At 41.8% G+C, this 14440-nt stretch overlaps 1 long non-coding RNA gene across 1 annotated transcript; it reads left to right on the top strand.

Annotated features, from left to right (window-relative positions):
- Positions 1-789: 789 nt before the first annotated feature.
- LOC122069209 lies at positions 790-13882 on the top strand. Its single transcript, XR_006137399.1, has 5 exons — positions 790-872; positions 1657-1760; positions 13197-13276; positions 13405-13623; positions 13727-13882. It is a non-coding gene; the product is annotated as an uncharacterized LOC122069209 (long non-coding RNA).
- Positions 13883-14440: the final 558 nt, after the last annotated feature.

Here is a 14440-nt window from a genome sequence, read left to right as displayed (position 1 = left end):
TGAAACGAAACATGGCCGACAGAACAGCCTCCGACAGTTTCGACAAATCGACCCAATTTCGTTTTTTAGACATTGACAGTTTCAAAAAACCTGAAACGGAGCCTAAACATACCAAACGGTTTTCAGCGTTTTTTCGTTCTATTAACACGAAAAAACTCTAGAAACGTTTTTTATGAACTATACCAAACGGGCTCTAAAAGTCGAGTTGTCTTACCAAAAAACGAAACAAAAAAGTCAGCACGTATCTCTAGGATATGAGAAGATTATCTATGATTTTTTTGGAAGGGTAAGATTTTTCATGATTCACTTAACAATTTGGGTGAATTTGTCTGGCCTCTCTTTGTCCGCCCTGTTTCTAACCCCCTCTCTTTCTCGCTATGCATCAGCCGCTCCACCATCTCCTTTCTAGCATCTCATATGTCGGGGTTTGCATTCCGGTAAAATCAACCATTCTGGCAAACCAGGTAATGTATCTCAACCATCTATTGCTTCTTTTCTTCATTTGAAATTAGATTATTCAGTCGGAATAACTTTATAAGCTTCTCGTTTTCGAACCGAACTCTCTATCCTCCCATCCGATTCTAACGACTCTTGCCAACCATTAGAGCAGCCGCAACCATGGCCGAAAAGCAACCAAAGGGAAAGGGAATTGTCGAGATGGCCGTAGGCTACAGTTAATATGAGTGTGCTTTCCTTACCTCTCTCTATCTTATCTCTGTTTTCTTTGTTTACCACAATTCTGTGACTAAGCGATTGGAGTATTTCATCGTTATTCAATCGAAATGGTTTCCACAGGCAAGACATGAATACAGCAACAATGCAACACTGCAAGGATGCTATCTCTTCCAATTCAATTCCTGATTTCCGAAGAGGTATTTGTATTTGGGTAATTTTATTAGTATGCAACTATCCTTCTCTCCCTTTCTTCTCTTATTTCTGAAAGTGGGAAAGAAGAAATCATTTTTTTTTTTTTGAAAAATTAATTTGGGATTGCAATTTTGGTTCCTTCAAAATTGAAAGTTTCATTGTCATTAGCCTATATTTCACTTTCCTCATGTTATTTGACTTCTTTTTATTTACTTAGTTCTCATCCCTGAAGTTCTACAGCTAATGCAATCAATAAGGTAACCTGCAAATCCAAAACAAAGAGAGAGAGAGAGAGAGAGAGGGCAGCAACTTTCATATCCAATTTATGATATATAGACTTCGATAGGAAATTTTGGGCTGTGGAGGAGAGTTTAGTGAGTCAATGATTTTTTTATAGAGTTTTTAATACTGGAAAATATTTCAATATTGCCTTTTTGGTAAAGTCAAGTGTAACTTTTTCCTTTTTCTTCAATCTTACAGCTTGAGTTTGTATCTTTAAGACTTTTATATTCTTTGCCCAATCTGTGTAATAGATGCTTCCCAGGTTTTCAATTTTGTTCATGTTAGTGCATTATTATAATTGAACAAATTCTTTAATATCAAATGTTCGGTATTCCCATAAATTCATTATAGGTTTCCTATTTTTATAACCTAGAACATGATTTTTATTAACAATCATCAATCCTACATATTCAAACTTATTGTAGGATCATCTCTAAATTTAGCAGTGTCATTGGTTGCTGCCAAAATGTTCTTATGTTAGTAAATGTCCATGATTCTTTTCTGCAGGATCAATTGGGCGATGCTTTACATTGGATTAGGCAAGTTATAGGCCTTGTATGTGGGTTGCTGTGGGGTGCTGCCCCTTTCGTTGGAGCTATATGGATTGTCATGTAAGTTCAAATATACAGACCTTTCGCAATACCATTGTATTGAATATGCCTCTTTTCAAATTAGATATACTCTGCCTTTGTCTTTAAAATATTTTCAGATTTCATGGATTATGCACCAAACTTCATTCACTTTCTTTTTGCAAATTCTATTAACGTGGATATGGTTCCTGTTCAGCTCTATTGTTTACATTATTAAATTATCGTATAGGTTCATCTCTTGGCAAGGATCATCTTTGAATTTGAGTTTGGCACTATAAAGTGTCTATGTGCTATTTTTGTTACACCTGTGCCCTGACTCGGTCTAATTTGAACTGTTGTGATAGGTCTCGGACCGGAGATCGGAAGCACGACCGAGTTTTGGCTCGTGGCCGCCCATTTCCAAAGGGGGAGAAATGACCCCAAGTGTTCATGCATCGCGTGCCAGTCTAATTGATGGGGATTCATACCTTTCGATCCCAGACAGTAAGCGACTCGACTCCTCACACATAAGTCCAGGCACGTATCGAAGTTGCCGAAAGGCCTTGAGCATGGCCGAGGGAAACCACCCATGCAAGACCAGCTATGGGATAGTAAGGAGTTAAGACAACAAGCTGTCTTGACCACCGAAAATATGCCACCGGATCCACTGGGCCTGAATCTGGTGGGCTATTTCTGGTAAACATAACAGCTGCTGTCATGGTGTCGATGTCCATGGGTCCTGCCACTCACGTTGTAAACAATCTAGGATGATCCCAAATCATCCCCCACACTTTACTCGTGACGTGAACGCATTTTGAACCTAAGTGGACAGGTTCTCGGGTTTCGAAAGTCATAATAACTTGATTGGTCCGAATAGGGTCTAACCAAACAGACCCTAAGGTCCATTTTAACTTATAAGAAATGAGGAATTCATTTCCTCATTTCTATTGTGTCCAACGTAAGGAAGGAGAGAAAAAGGAGAAGGAAGAAGAAGAAGGGGATGAAGAAAGAGAAGGCTTACCCTGGTGCATGCTGTCGCCAAGTTGCCGGAATCACTACCGAAGGTAAGTACACTCACTTCCACCACCCTCTCTCTTCATTTTGACCTAGACAAAGCTAGGTATGGATGGAATCTTAGTGTATAAATCATGTTAAGGTCGTAGAATGTATGTTCTACCCTCTCGGTGTTATTGTCGAGCTCGAATCGAGCTCGGTGAGCTCCGGCAACATGTATTGCCAAAAGACCAATTAGGATTTTGATCGTTCGATCGACGTATCTCCCAAAGGGCTAGGTGGAATTAGGATTTTATTGGCTTAAACTGATGCTAAAAATATCCCCTACAAACTCCACGGAACAAATCCGATGATCGGGCCCGAGCCGAAAAGCCCAAAAATGGGTGGACTGTCCTGAACCACCACCAGATCCACTGGGTCTACTTCCGGTGGCATATTTCCGGTGGACTACTGAGCCTTAGGAGCTCTCTGTCAGTTCCACAGGAAACAAGACTGATATTTCCAGTGAAAATTCTCTGTTTCTGGTGGCTGTTTCCAGTGACAATACTGTCATTGATGGATTTTGTTTGTACCCTTTGGGGGTGATCCATGTGGGTCCCTTCTAATATTTCCAACATGTACTGATGTACGATTGTCCTTGTGTCTAGGACAGTGATGCACACGAGCCTCGAGACCGAAACTGAGTGGCCTTATCTGAACCCTAACACAAATAGAGATGAACAAGCTGAGGGATGGTTGTTTTATTTTGGATTGTTTAATTATTATAGAATTGTTCACATGTGTAGATTTAATATGCTTAATTATATTGCTCATATGATGATGGTGATTATCATATGTTACATTCTTATGGATTTTATACAAACTGTTCATTTATATGTATGATAAGATCCGGTGTGGCCGAGGTGGTATCGATACCGTGATCGCCGTGTGTTTGGTTGTGTGAGCCAGAATCTGGCATGGCCGAGGTGGTACCGGTGCCATGGTTGCCGTGCGTATATTGCATTCATGCATGTGCTTTAAAGTTAGTTGTAATCGTGGGTTACACCTTGTGGCCAAGGTCTCACTGGTATCATGTACCCAGGACTGTATTTGGAGATGGATTACATTTTGTGGCCAAGGTCTTGCCGGTATTGTGTAATTTATACTAACTGTATCACTATGAAGGCATGTAGCGTATATGTGGTTAGGTATTACTCTTTATGCTACGAATCCTTGCCAATAGGGGTTGAGGTGTTGGATAACCCATTGTGATATGTTCGATGTGCCTTTCTAGAATGCCACACCCGCGGTACGATGTGATTGTAGTCGGAGACAGGAACCTGTCCGGCGTGGCCGATGTGTTACTGGTGCTGTGACTGCCAGGAGAGGATTATCAGGGGTTTGTTGGGTGACCCATGGATGCATACGGGGATTGACAGGATTTTATTCATGGTTAGGGTTTGTATCCATGCATAGTCGATGGCGGTTCCGAGACGAAGGATACAACCTAATGCATCGTAGTAGCATTTACTAGACTTAGTTTATATTGTTAGGTGGATAATAAATAAATAAACTGCATCACGAGCATCATGGACTATGCGTTTAATTTCCGCTATCATGCATCATGAATTATTATTACTACTGTCTTGCTTGGATGTGCTTGACCCCACCCCTCACTGAGCGAGTTGGAAAGCTCACCCCACGTATACACACTTTTTAGATGATGATGCAGATACGGTCGTGCCTATGGCTAGTGACTCTTTTTCCTCTGTATCTGAGTACGGAGTGAGCAACGGGTGGATGCCGAAAGCGGAGGAGCATGGCCAGGACTATGCTTGTGAATTTTATGCATACGCGGCGCCATGAGGTGTTCGGCGTATTTTTGATTGTGTTGATACAGGTCTGTGAATAATATGTTTTAAACTTGATATATGTAAGTCTTAAATGATTGTAAACAGAATAATTTGGTTAACGATATTATGTTTATCATTAGATAATTTCCCCATTTATATTTGATGATTTCGCTATTATACTCTGATTCCGCTACTTTTGGTTGGTTGCGATGTGAGATTGTGAAATGTTAAGGTATTGCTATCAGCGATCCTGGTAGGTTTGTAAGATAGGTATGTGTGTTACTCACACTGCCATCATTCCTAATGGTAAGTTGGGTCTACTGGAATTGGGGTGTGACAGCTATGGTATCAGAGTGCGATGCTCTGTCTTAACTCACAATCTCAGCCAGACCATGATTTTGGGAAAATTATGATTAAATAAAAATCTCAAGACAACAATAATAGAAGTTGCACAATTAGGAGACAAGTATAGGTGTTAAAGCCATTTCATTATAAAGGAAAACTTGATTACACAACTTACACTTTTTATAAAATTAAAGTACGGTAAACAGGAAATCTTAACTAGCCTAAATACTAGGAATGCAAATGACAGAAACAAATGACATAAAATGAAAGTTCAATTAAACCTAAAACATCAAACTCAAATAAAACATGGAAAGGGAAATCTTAAAAGATATAGTGGCAAACATGCCACTACTCTTGCTGCTCTTGCTATTGCTGCTATTGGTTTTGTCCCTGGCCCTGAGCCTGGTTCGGACCATGCGTTCCTGAAGGAGGCACCAGAATACCAAGATGGAAGACCATCGCTTGCATATGTGCCTCTAGGGAGGCCATTCTATTGTCCATAAGACAATAGGTCCTGTCTATGCTATTGAGGCGGTCATCTATATTCCTCATCAGTGATGTGGTGGTGCCTAGGCGGGCCATAACATCATTGAGACCTTAAGGCCTCACACCCCTAGTGCCCCGAGAAGTAGAAGCAGCCATAGAACCAATAGTCTAGGGATAAGGTGGTGGAGCCCCACCAACCCCAGCAGCTTCTCCCCCTGCACCACCAACACCTCCACCAACATCACCGGCATCGCCGCGACATTATCGGCACCGCCACCCTATACCTCCATAGGCTGCTGACCCTCTCCTAGAATAGGTGTCACCTCCCTTAGATATATGGTCATCTTCCTCAGAGAATCTTGGTTGAAGTCTGTGACCTCTTCACCCAAGCGTGCCTCTCCCTCCAAGTCCACCCTAAAGCGACGGAAGATGTCAATAAGTATTCTTCCATAGCACAGGCTTCCTGCTCGGCGATCTACTCCTTCGGACTGAAGTACCATGGTCCACATAAGGAGGTAAGGAATATGTATCTGCGCCCCCATGTACATGTAGTAGGTCACATAGGCTTGCAGTGCGTATACCTCATCATAGTGTCCATAAGTGGGAAGAACATTCAACTGAATCGCACGACAGACGACCTTTAGAGTAGCAAAGTAGTTGACTGAGTGGTTCACCCCTTGGCCTCCTTAGTCAACATGTCGTTTATCTCTTGAAAAGTATTGGGACTCTAGAAGTCATAAGCTGGAGTCCGAGGCGGGCAGTACACTAGATCACCGGCATTGCTGACCATCAGAATATTGACCAACTGCTCCCATGTCAAAGGAGATCTCCACCCCCTTCATATAGGAGGTGATCCGCATCTCTTCAGTACCCCGGTTCACGCATTGTAGGTTGGAGTAGAATAACCTGACCAATGTAGGGTAGTAGTACTTGTTGGATTTTAAGATGCGGTACCACCCAACATCGTCAAACTGTTGACAGAGACAGAATGGACGGAAGTCATTGGTCCTCACATAGACTCCCGGGTCCACATTGTGGCACTTGAAGAGTTCCCAACGGTCTCGCTTAGCCACAGAGGGGAATAGGATTAGGTTGACCTGAGCAGCGGCGTCTTGCTCCTCTTGTTCAATGGCACATCGGGTATGTACATGATGTCCAGACATCGTTGCAATATGATTCCTCTAGATTAAGAAGGAAAAACCAGGTTCAATGCTGAATGTAAAGCTCACAAAGAAGAAAATCACAAAACTAGGCTATAGAGAGGAGGAACATACCTTTGGGGCGAATGCGGCGCCGATCGATCATGAAATAGAGAGAGGAAGGTAGGGAATGGGTCGAAAAGTCCTTGGCCATTTTCACACCTTTTCCACAAGTTAGAATAGGGTTTTGTACAATAAAACCCAAACCTGAGCTTATTTATAGCTGTTTTGGAGCCACCGAAACAACCCACCAGAAACACTGGACATGCTTCAGGTGCCTATTTCCGGTGAAGTGAAAAATCCCAAATTTCTCTCTGTTTTACCCACCGGAAATAACACTGATATTTCCCGTGGATTAAGCCATATTTCCGGTGAGAAGTCTCCTTGTGTCTGGTGGACTAAATTGGAAAATAAATTATTTTATTTTCAAATCTAAATTATTGTTTTGTTGCCCTAATTGTGTGCCCCTTCTTGATATGCGGACGATCGGATCCAAATATGTGCGGACCCCACCTATGCATATCTTAACCCAAATTTCGCCCATCGTATATGTGTGGGACCCACTAAGTATGCATGTGTTCCGATTACATGCAACCTTGTATATGCATGTGCACTAATCGGATTCCTCCAGAGGAGTCATGTCACGCCTGAACACCCGATCCTGATCCTGATCCCGATCCCAATTACGCTTGTCAGCTCCCGCTTCCCCTACACGGAATCGGGGTAAACCCCGCAATGCACCCCCGACTCTGCCAGTACTTATAGCCTAAGATGCGGCATCCATCATGAATAACATAATGCGGGGTGTTGAAGAAAGGCAAAACCAATTTATGGCCGGAATTGATAATAGGATCCAAGCAGCAATAGAAGCCCGTAATGCACCACCCGCACCTCCTACTCCACTGGCACCCGTTTCAATACCCGCTGGATCGGCTACCCTTCAAACATCTGGTGGGGCTCAAGTGCATGGGCAGGTGCAAGACCCAACACTAGATCAAGCCCAGGCCCATGTAGCAGGATGGATAGGATGTTAGGAGGAAACATCTGGAGTTTGGTGTTAGAGACAAGATGTTCTTGTGGATCACCCCAGTTAAAGGGGTGATGCAGTTCGGCAAGAGGGGAAAGCTTAGTCCAAGGTTTATGGGACCGTATGATGTACTGGAGAGGATCGGACTGGTAGCTTATCGGATAGCTTTACTGCCAGAATTGGAAGGTATACATGATGTCTTCTATGTTTCTATATTGAGGAAGTACATTCCCGACCCCACTCACGCCTTAACTTACATACCTTGTGAGTTGGAAGAGGATTTTTCCTACGTGGAGTTTTCAAAGAAGATTGTTGTCCGAAAAGCACATGTTCTCCTCAACCACACCGTTTCTTTGTCAAGGTGAAATGGATGAACCACCCCAAACAGGAAGCATCCTGGGAGCGAGAAGATGAGATATTGAAGCAATATCCTGGATTTTTTAATTTGCCAGGTATGTTTAATTTCGAGGACGAAATTCTTGTAAGGTGGGGGGAATGTTACACTCGTGCCCTGATTTAGTCTAATTTGAACTGTTCTGATAACTCTCGGACCAGAGATTGGAAGCACGGTTGGGTTTTGGCTCAAGGCCGCTCATTGCCAAAGGGGAAGAAATGACCCCAAGTGTTCATGCATCACGTGCTAGTCTAATTGGAGGGGATTCGTACCTTCCGATCCCAGATGGTAAGTGACCTAACTCCTCACACATAAATCTAGGTGATGCAGCTTGACGATGAAATTAGTTGCTATCTTTTGACTTGATTTTTATTTACTTCCTTTATTGGTTAGAGATTAGATTAACAGTCTTTTATTTAGATTTTATTTTTATTTTAGTTGCTAATTAGGTTTAGTTTCCATTTTTAATTAGCTTCCAAAATTATGTCATTATTTTTTTTAAATAGCCCTGTAATGGAGAAGAACTCAGTTTTAGATTTTTGGAAATTGAATGTTTAATTGGCTTAACAGTGGTTGCCGTGACCTCCATCTCCTTCTTCTGTTCTTTCCCCTGTCTTCTTCTTCTTCTTCTTCGTTGAGTCTTCTTCTTCTCTTCCCTGAAATCTCTCTTTTGTCTTCTCTTCTTCTTCCTAATCCTTTTAGTTCTTTCTGTTTATACTCTGATCGGATATACTCTGTTTCTGGGCAACGTTAGCAGCACCACACAAGCGGGTCGATCTCCATCATACCCTAAGCTATTGGTACGAAACTTGGAGCAACAGTAGCCAGCCCTAATGCGATTCAGATATCTGAATTTGAAGTCGAAAACACTTCTGGTTTGTGAACTATAACTCTGCAACCAGATCTGAAACAACATCCATCGCCAGACCTGAGTTGCAGGTTCAGATCTCCTCCTCTCCTTTACTGTTTGGGAGATCCATGACTGCATCCAAGAGGCTTCTGACCTGGGGACCTTAGCCTAAAGTGTGAGATCAAACAGAGCTCTAATGAAGAAGTTTTCTTCAATTAAGCTGCAATTGGTACTTCCGCCTAGGGTTTGAGAAGCAGCGAAGAAGACTACTCCTCTCTCCCACGATTCTCCCAAGTCTTTAAAGCCTTCCTTTTTCTCTTAAGTACTTTATTTGTTGTTTTCCCCTATTGCCCATCTCCATTATTCTTAATCCCACTTGTGTCCCCTTTACTTGACCGACCCCTCTATCACTTAGGAATTCCAGATTATTTACAAGTCTGCCACCCTATTACAAGAGTCCTAGTATTTACAATTCTGCCATTCTATTTTTGTGTTGAGTTATTTGGTCATTATTGTGGGCCCTATGCGATCCGATTCTTGTTCTTGGAACCCGGATCCGCATCACTAGGCATGTATCGAAGTTGTCGAAAGGCCTTGAGCATGGCCAAGGGCAACTACCCGTGCAAGACCAGCTATGGGACAGCAAGCTGTCTTGACCACCGAAAATATGCCACCGGATCCACTGGGCCTGAATCTGGTGGGCTGTTTCCGGTGAACATAATAGACTGCTGTCATGGTGTCGATGTCGTGGGTCCCGCTACTCACGTCGTAAATAGTCTCGGATGATCCCAAATAATCCCCCACACTTTACTCGTGATGTGAACGCATTTTGAACCTAAGTGGACGGGTTCTCGGGCTCTGAAAGTCATAATAACCTGATTTGTCCGAATAGGGTCCAACCAAACAGACCCTAAGGTCCATTTTAACTTAAAAGTTAGAAATGAGGAATTCATTTCCTCATTTCTATTGTGTCCAATGTAAGGAAGGAGAGAAAAAGGAGAAGAAGGAAGAAGAAGAAGGGGAAGAAGAAGGAGAAGGCTTACCTTGGTGTCGGCTGTCGCCAAGTTGCCAGAATCGTTGTCGGAGGTAAGTACACTCACTTCCACCACTCTTTCTTCATTTCGACCTAGACAAAGCTAGGTATGGATGGAATCTTAGTGTACAAACCATGTTAAGGTTGTAGAATGTGTGTTCTATCCTCTCGGTGTTGTTGCCAAGCTCGAACCAAGGCCGGTGAGCTCCGGCAACATGTATTGCCAAAAGACCAACTGGGATTTTGATTGTTTGATTGATGTATCTCCTAAACGGCTTAGTGGAATTGGGATTTTATTGGCTTAAAATGATGCTGAGAACATCCCCTACAAACTCCACGGAACAAATCCCAATGATCGGGCCCGAGTCGGAAAGCCCCAAAATGGGTGGATTGTCCTGAACCACCATCGGAAACAGCCCACCGGATCCACTGGGTCTGCTTCCAGTGGCATATTTCCAGTGGACCACTGAGCCTTAGGAGCTCTCTATCAGTTCCACCGAAAACAGGACTGATATTTCGGACGAAAATTCCCTGTTTTCGGTGGGTGTTTCTGGTGACATTACTGTCACTGATGGATTTTGTCTGTACCCTTTGGGGGTGATCCATGTGGGTCACTCCCAATATTTCCAACATGTACTGATGTACGATTGTCTTTGTGTCTAGGACAGTGATGCACACGAGCCTCGAGACCGAAACTGAGTGGCCTTATCTGAACCCTAACACAAACAGAGATTAACAAGCCGAGGGATGGTTTTTTTATTTTGGATTGTTTAATTATTATGGAATTATTCACATGCGTAGATTTAACATGGTTAATTATATTGCTCACATGAAGATGGTGATTATCATATCTTACATTTTTATGGATTTCATACGAACTATTTATTTATATGTATGATGGGATCCGGTGTGGCCGAGGTGGTACCGGTACCGTGATCGCCTTGTGTTTGGTTATGTGTGTGACACGGAATCCGATGTGGCCAAGGTGGTACTGATGCCGTGATTACTGTGTGTATGTTGTATTCATGCGTTGATTATGTGTATTAGAGTTAGTTGTAGTCGTGGGTTACACCTTGTTGCCAAGGTCTCGCTAGTATCGTGTACCCGAGACTGTATTTGGAGATGAATTACACTTTGTGGCCAAGGTCTTGCCAGTATCATGTAATTTATACTAACTATATCACTATGAAGGTATGTAGCGTTTATGTGGTTAGGTATCATTCCCTATGCTACGAACCCTTGGCAACTGAGGTTGAGGTGTTGGATAACCCATTGTGGTATGTTCGATGTGCCTTTCCGGAATGTCATACCCGCGGTACGATGTGATTGTAGCGGAGTTGGGAACCTGTCCAGCGTGGCCGATGTGTTACCGGTGCCATGATTGCCAGGAGGGGGTTATCAGAGGTTTGCTAGGTGACCCATAGACATATACGGGGACCGGCAGGTTTCTATTCACTGCTAGGGTTTGTATCCTTGCGTAGTCGATGGTGATTCCGAGACAAAGAATACAGATTAATGCGCCGTAGTAGCATTTACCTGACTTAGTTTGTATTGTTAAGTAGATAATAAACAAATGAACTGCATCACGAGCATCTTAGACTGTGTGTTTAATTTTCGCTATCATGCATCATGAATTATTATTACTACTGTCTTGCTTGGATGTGCTTGACCCCACCCCTCACTGAGCGAGTTGGAAAGCTCACCCCTCGTATACACACTTTTTAGACGATGATGCAAGTATAGTCGTGCCTGTGGCTAGTGACTCTTTTTCCTCGGGACCTGAGTACGGAGTGAGCGACTGGTGGATGTCGGAAGCGGAGGAGCATGATCAGGACTGTGCTTGTGACTTTTGTGCATACGCTACACCATGAGGTGTTAGGTATATTTTTGATTGTGTTGATATAAGTCTGTGAATATTATGTTTTAAACTTAATATATGTAAGTCTTGAAGGATTGTAAACAGAATAACTTGGTTAATGATGTTATATTTATCATTAGATAATTTCTCCATTTATATCTGATGATTTCGCTGCATTTGGTTGGTTGTGATGTGAGATTGTGAAATGTTAAGGTACTACTGTCAGCGATCTTAGTAGGTTTATAAGACAGGTACATGTCTTACTTACACCGCTAGTATTCCTAATGGTAAGTTGGATCTACTGGAATTGGGGTGTGACAATTTTTCATCAACGAATCTATTGGTTAGGCTTAAGGGTTATTACTATGTAGAGAGAAGCCATGGTGGAGCTTAGATTTGTGGCTATTGAAAGTATCACTTTTGTTACAAGGGTTCCTGTTCCTGAATATCCTCTTCAGTGTTCCGGGTACCTAATCAAGAATGGCCATCTATGATGAGTGTTAGGAGCCAACTGGTGTGTTGGCACTTGTTAAACTCTAAGATTAATCGTGCTTCAAATGGATCTTTTGTATCTTCCACCTTGAGGTAAAATTTATTGAAATGAAATTCAAGAGAAAGCAAGTTTTGTTAACCTCTTTTTAAGGAACCTCATACGAGGAAGCGTAACTTTGTTATTAATACAAATAATTGGGTCCCTGCTTATTGTTTGGGTAGTTAGCATAGTTGCCACATCGTCTACGTGAGCCAAGGTGGTCAAGGGGAACCATCAGGCGGTCAAAAACTAAGGCGACATTAGAAAAGGTGCCCACCCAGAAAAGCCGCCTGGATGCCTAGATGATGCCTTAACAACTGTGGTAGTTGGATGATGGATGACCTCATCTTTCAGATATGGAAAAGAAATCTTGGTACACTTGAAGGATAATGTTTTGTATTTAAATAAACTGATCATGGGTTTGAGGTGTGAAGCATCATCTGTTTGTACAACAGCTATGATTTTGACTGGTTATACAACATTTTCTTTTTATCCTTTTGATTCTTTGTTATTGTAGAATGTTTATTTAAGTATGTAGCTTCCTTTAAGGTTGTATGTCAATAAATTTGATGCAGTAGTGCCGGCACAAACCTATTTCCAAAATAAGTCCTATGAACTCAACTTGCAATTTATGGTACTATTGTGTTTGGGTCCATAGGTATCATAACACATGACCTTTTCCCTTCGTTTTCCATTTGTCGACTTGTGAAAGAACTTGGTTCATGTGTTGCTGCTATATCTGATTCCTTGGCTGAAATATCTCAGACCATTCATTTTCATGGGATATAATAATCCACAGAACAGTGTGGGATTTTCTTGCTTTTACATACAGTTGCTACTTTATGCTTCTCTTTCATTATATTTTATTTTAAATTTACTCATCTCACGTTGTCTATTCCTACTTGGAGATTGACATGGATACAATTGAAGTGAGTAACCTAAATAGACAATTTTTGTTTAGACAATCTCATGTTGGGCAATCTAAAAAGTAAGTTGAATTTGATCATTGCTTCTACGTGCAAGGTCTGATCTAGGTTGTTCTGCTCCGTGGAGTACTGGCTTTGTTCAAAACTTTTTTTCCTTTTCTTTTTTTGTTTGGTTCATTTGATTACACAGGTTGCTTGAGAAGCTGTCTTAAGATTTAGGCCTCACATAAGTATTAAAGCCTACCATGCAAATGTCAAGGATCCTGGGTTCAATGTGGAGTTCTTTAAGCAATTCAATGTTGTTTTGAATGGTCTTGACAACTTGGATGCAAGGAGATGTGTGAATCGCCTTTGCTTGGCCGTTGAGGTTCCTTTAGTTGAAAGTGGAACAACTGGGTTGTTAGGGCAGGTGATGATTGTTTCCATTGTATTAATCGCCTTTGTTTTTGTTTTTGTTTTTTTTCCCCCCTCTAATGCTCTGTATCTGAAATCCTTGTTCTACTAATCTTTAGGGAGAAGAGGCAGTCCCAAAGAAAGGAGACTTCCTTTTGTATTTTGCATCCATGGGGACTTGCTTGAGCTCTCGAATCAAGGCAGAGAGTCCATCTCACATAGGTATTAATGAACTGAGCTTTCATATTTTTCCCACTATTGCTTGCATTTTTTTTTTTTTTTTTTTTTTTTCTTTCAAGCGAAGCTGGGTCCTTGTGAATTTTCATGATTTCATCCCTGTTTGTTTTAGAGAGTCTGATCAATGAAACTCCAAAGCTCATATGGCATACGTCTTTGATGTTTAATTTGAACTTTCCTGACCGTCCCTTTATCTGTTCCATTGTTTTAATCATTTCCTTGTAGTTTTCAGTTTGTTTTTACGATCAATTTTACTCGACATAACTGTTTTTATCCTGGTGAGCTCTTTTGTTTTCACTATAATTTTTGTAGTCCCTCCCGAGATTTATTTCTGGCTGATGCATTTCTTGATACATGATTGAAATTGGGTTTAGGTGTAGTGTTTTTCTGTGACATCTGTTGATTCTTCTATCAGAGATTAGTTTGTTAGCGACCCGATGATGAATTTCCCACTCCTTTTTCTGATATGAAAATGTATCTATCGTTCATTGTCCAAGGGTGAACTCAAAGTATGTTAGCAACTCCTCTGTTTCTGTGCCTCTAACCCCTCGGAGTGAGGGTGAGATTTTGGAGTCCACTAATTTAAAGAGCTTTAG

This window comes from Macadamia integrifolia, unplaced genomic scaffold (assembly GCF_013358625.1).
Source record: "Macadamia integrifolia cultivar HAES 741 unplaced genomic scaffold, SCU_Mint_v3 scaffold553, whole genome shotgun sequence".
In the NCBI taxonomy this organism is placed as follows: Eukaryota; Viridiplantae; Streptophyta; class Magnoliopsida; order Proteales; family Proteaceae; genus Macadamia; species Macadamia integrifolia.
The sequence above is the reverse complement of the archived record's forward strand: the minus strand, read 5'-3'. Positions and strand labels throughout refer to the sequence as shown.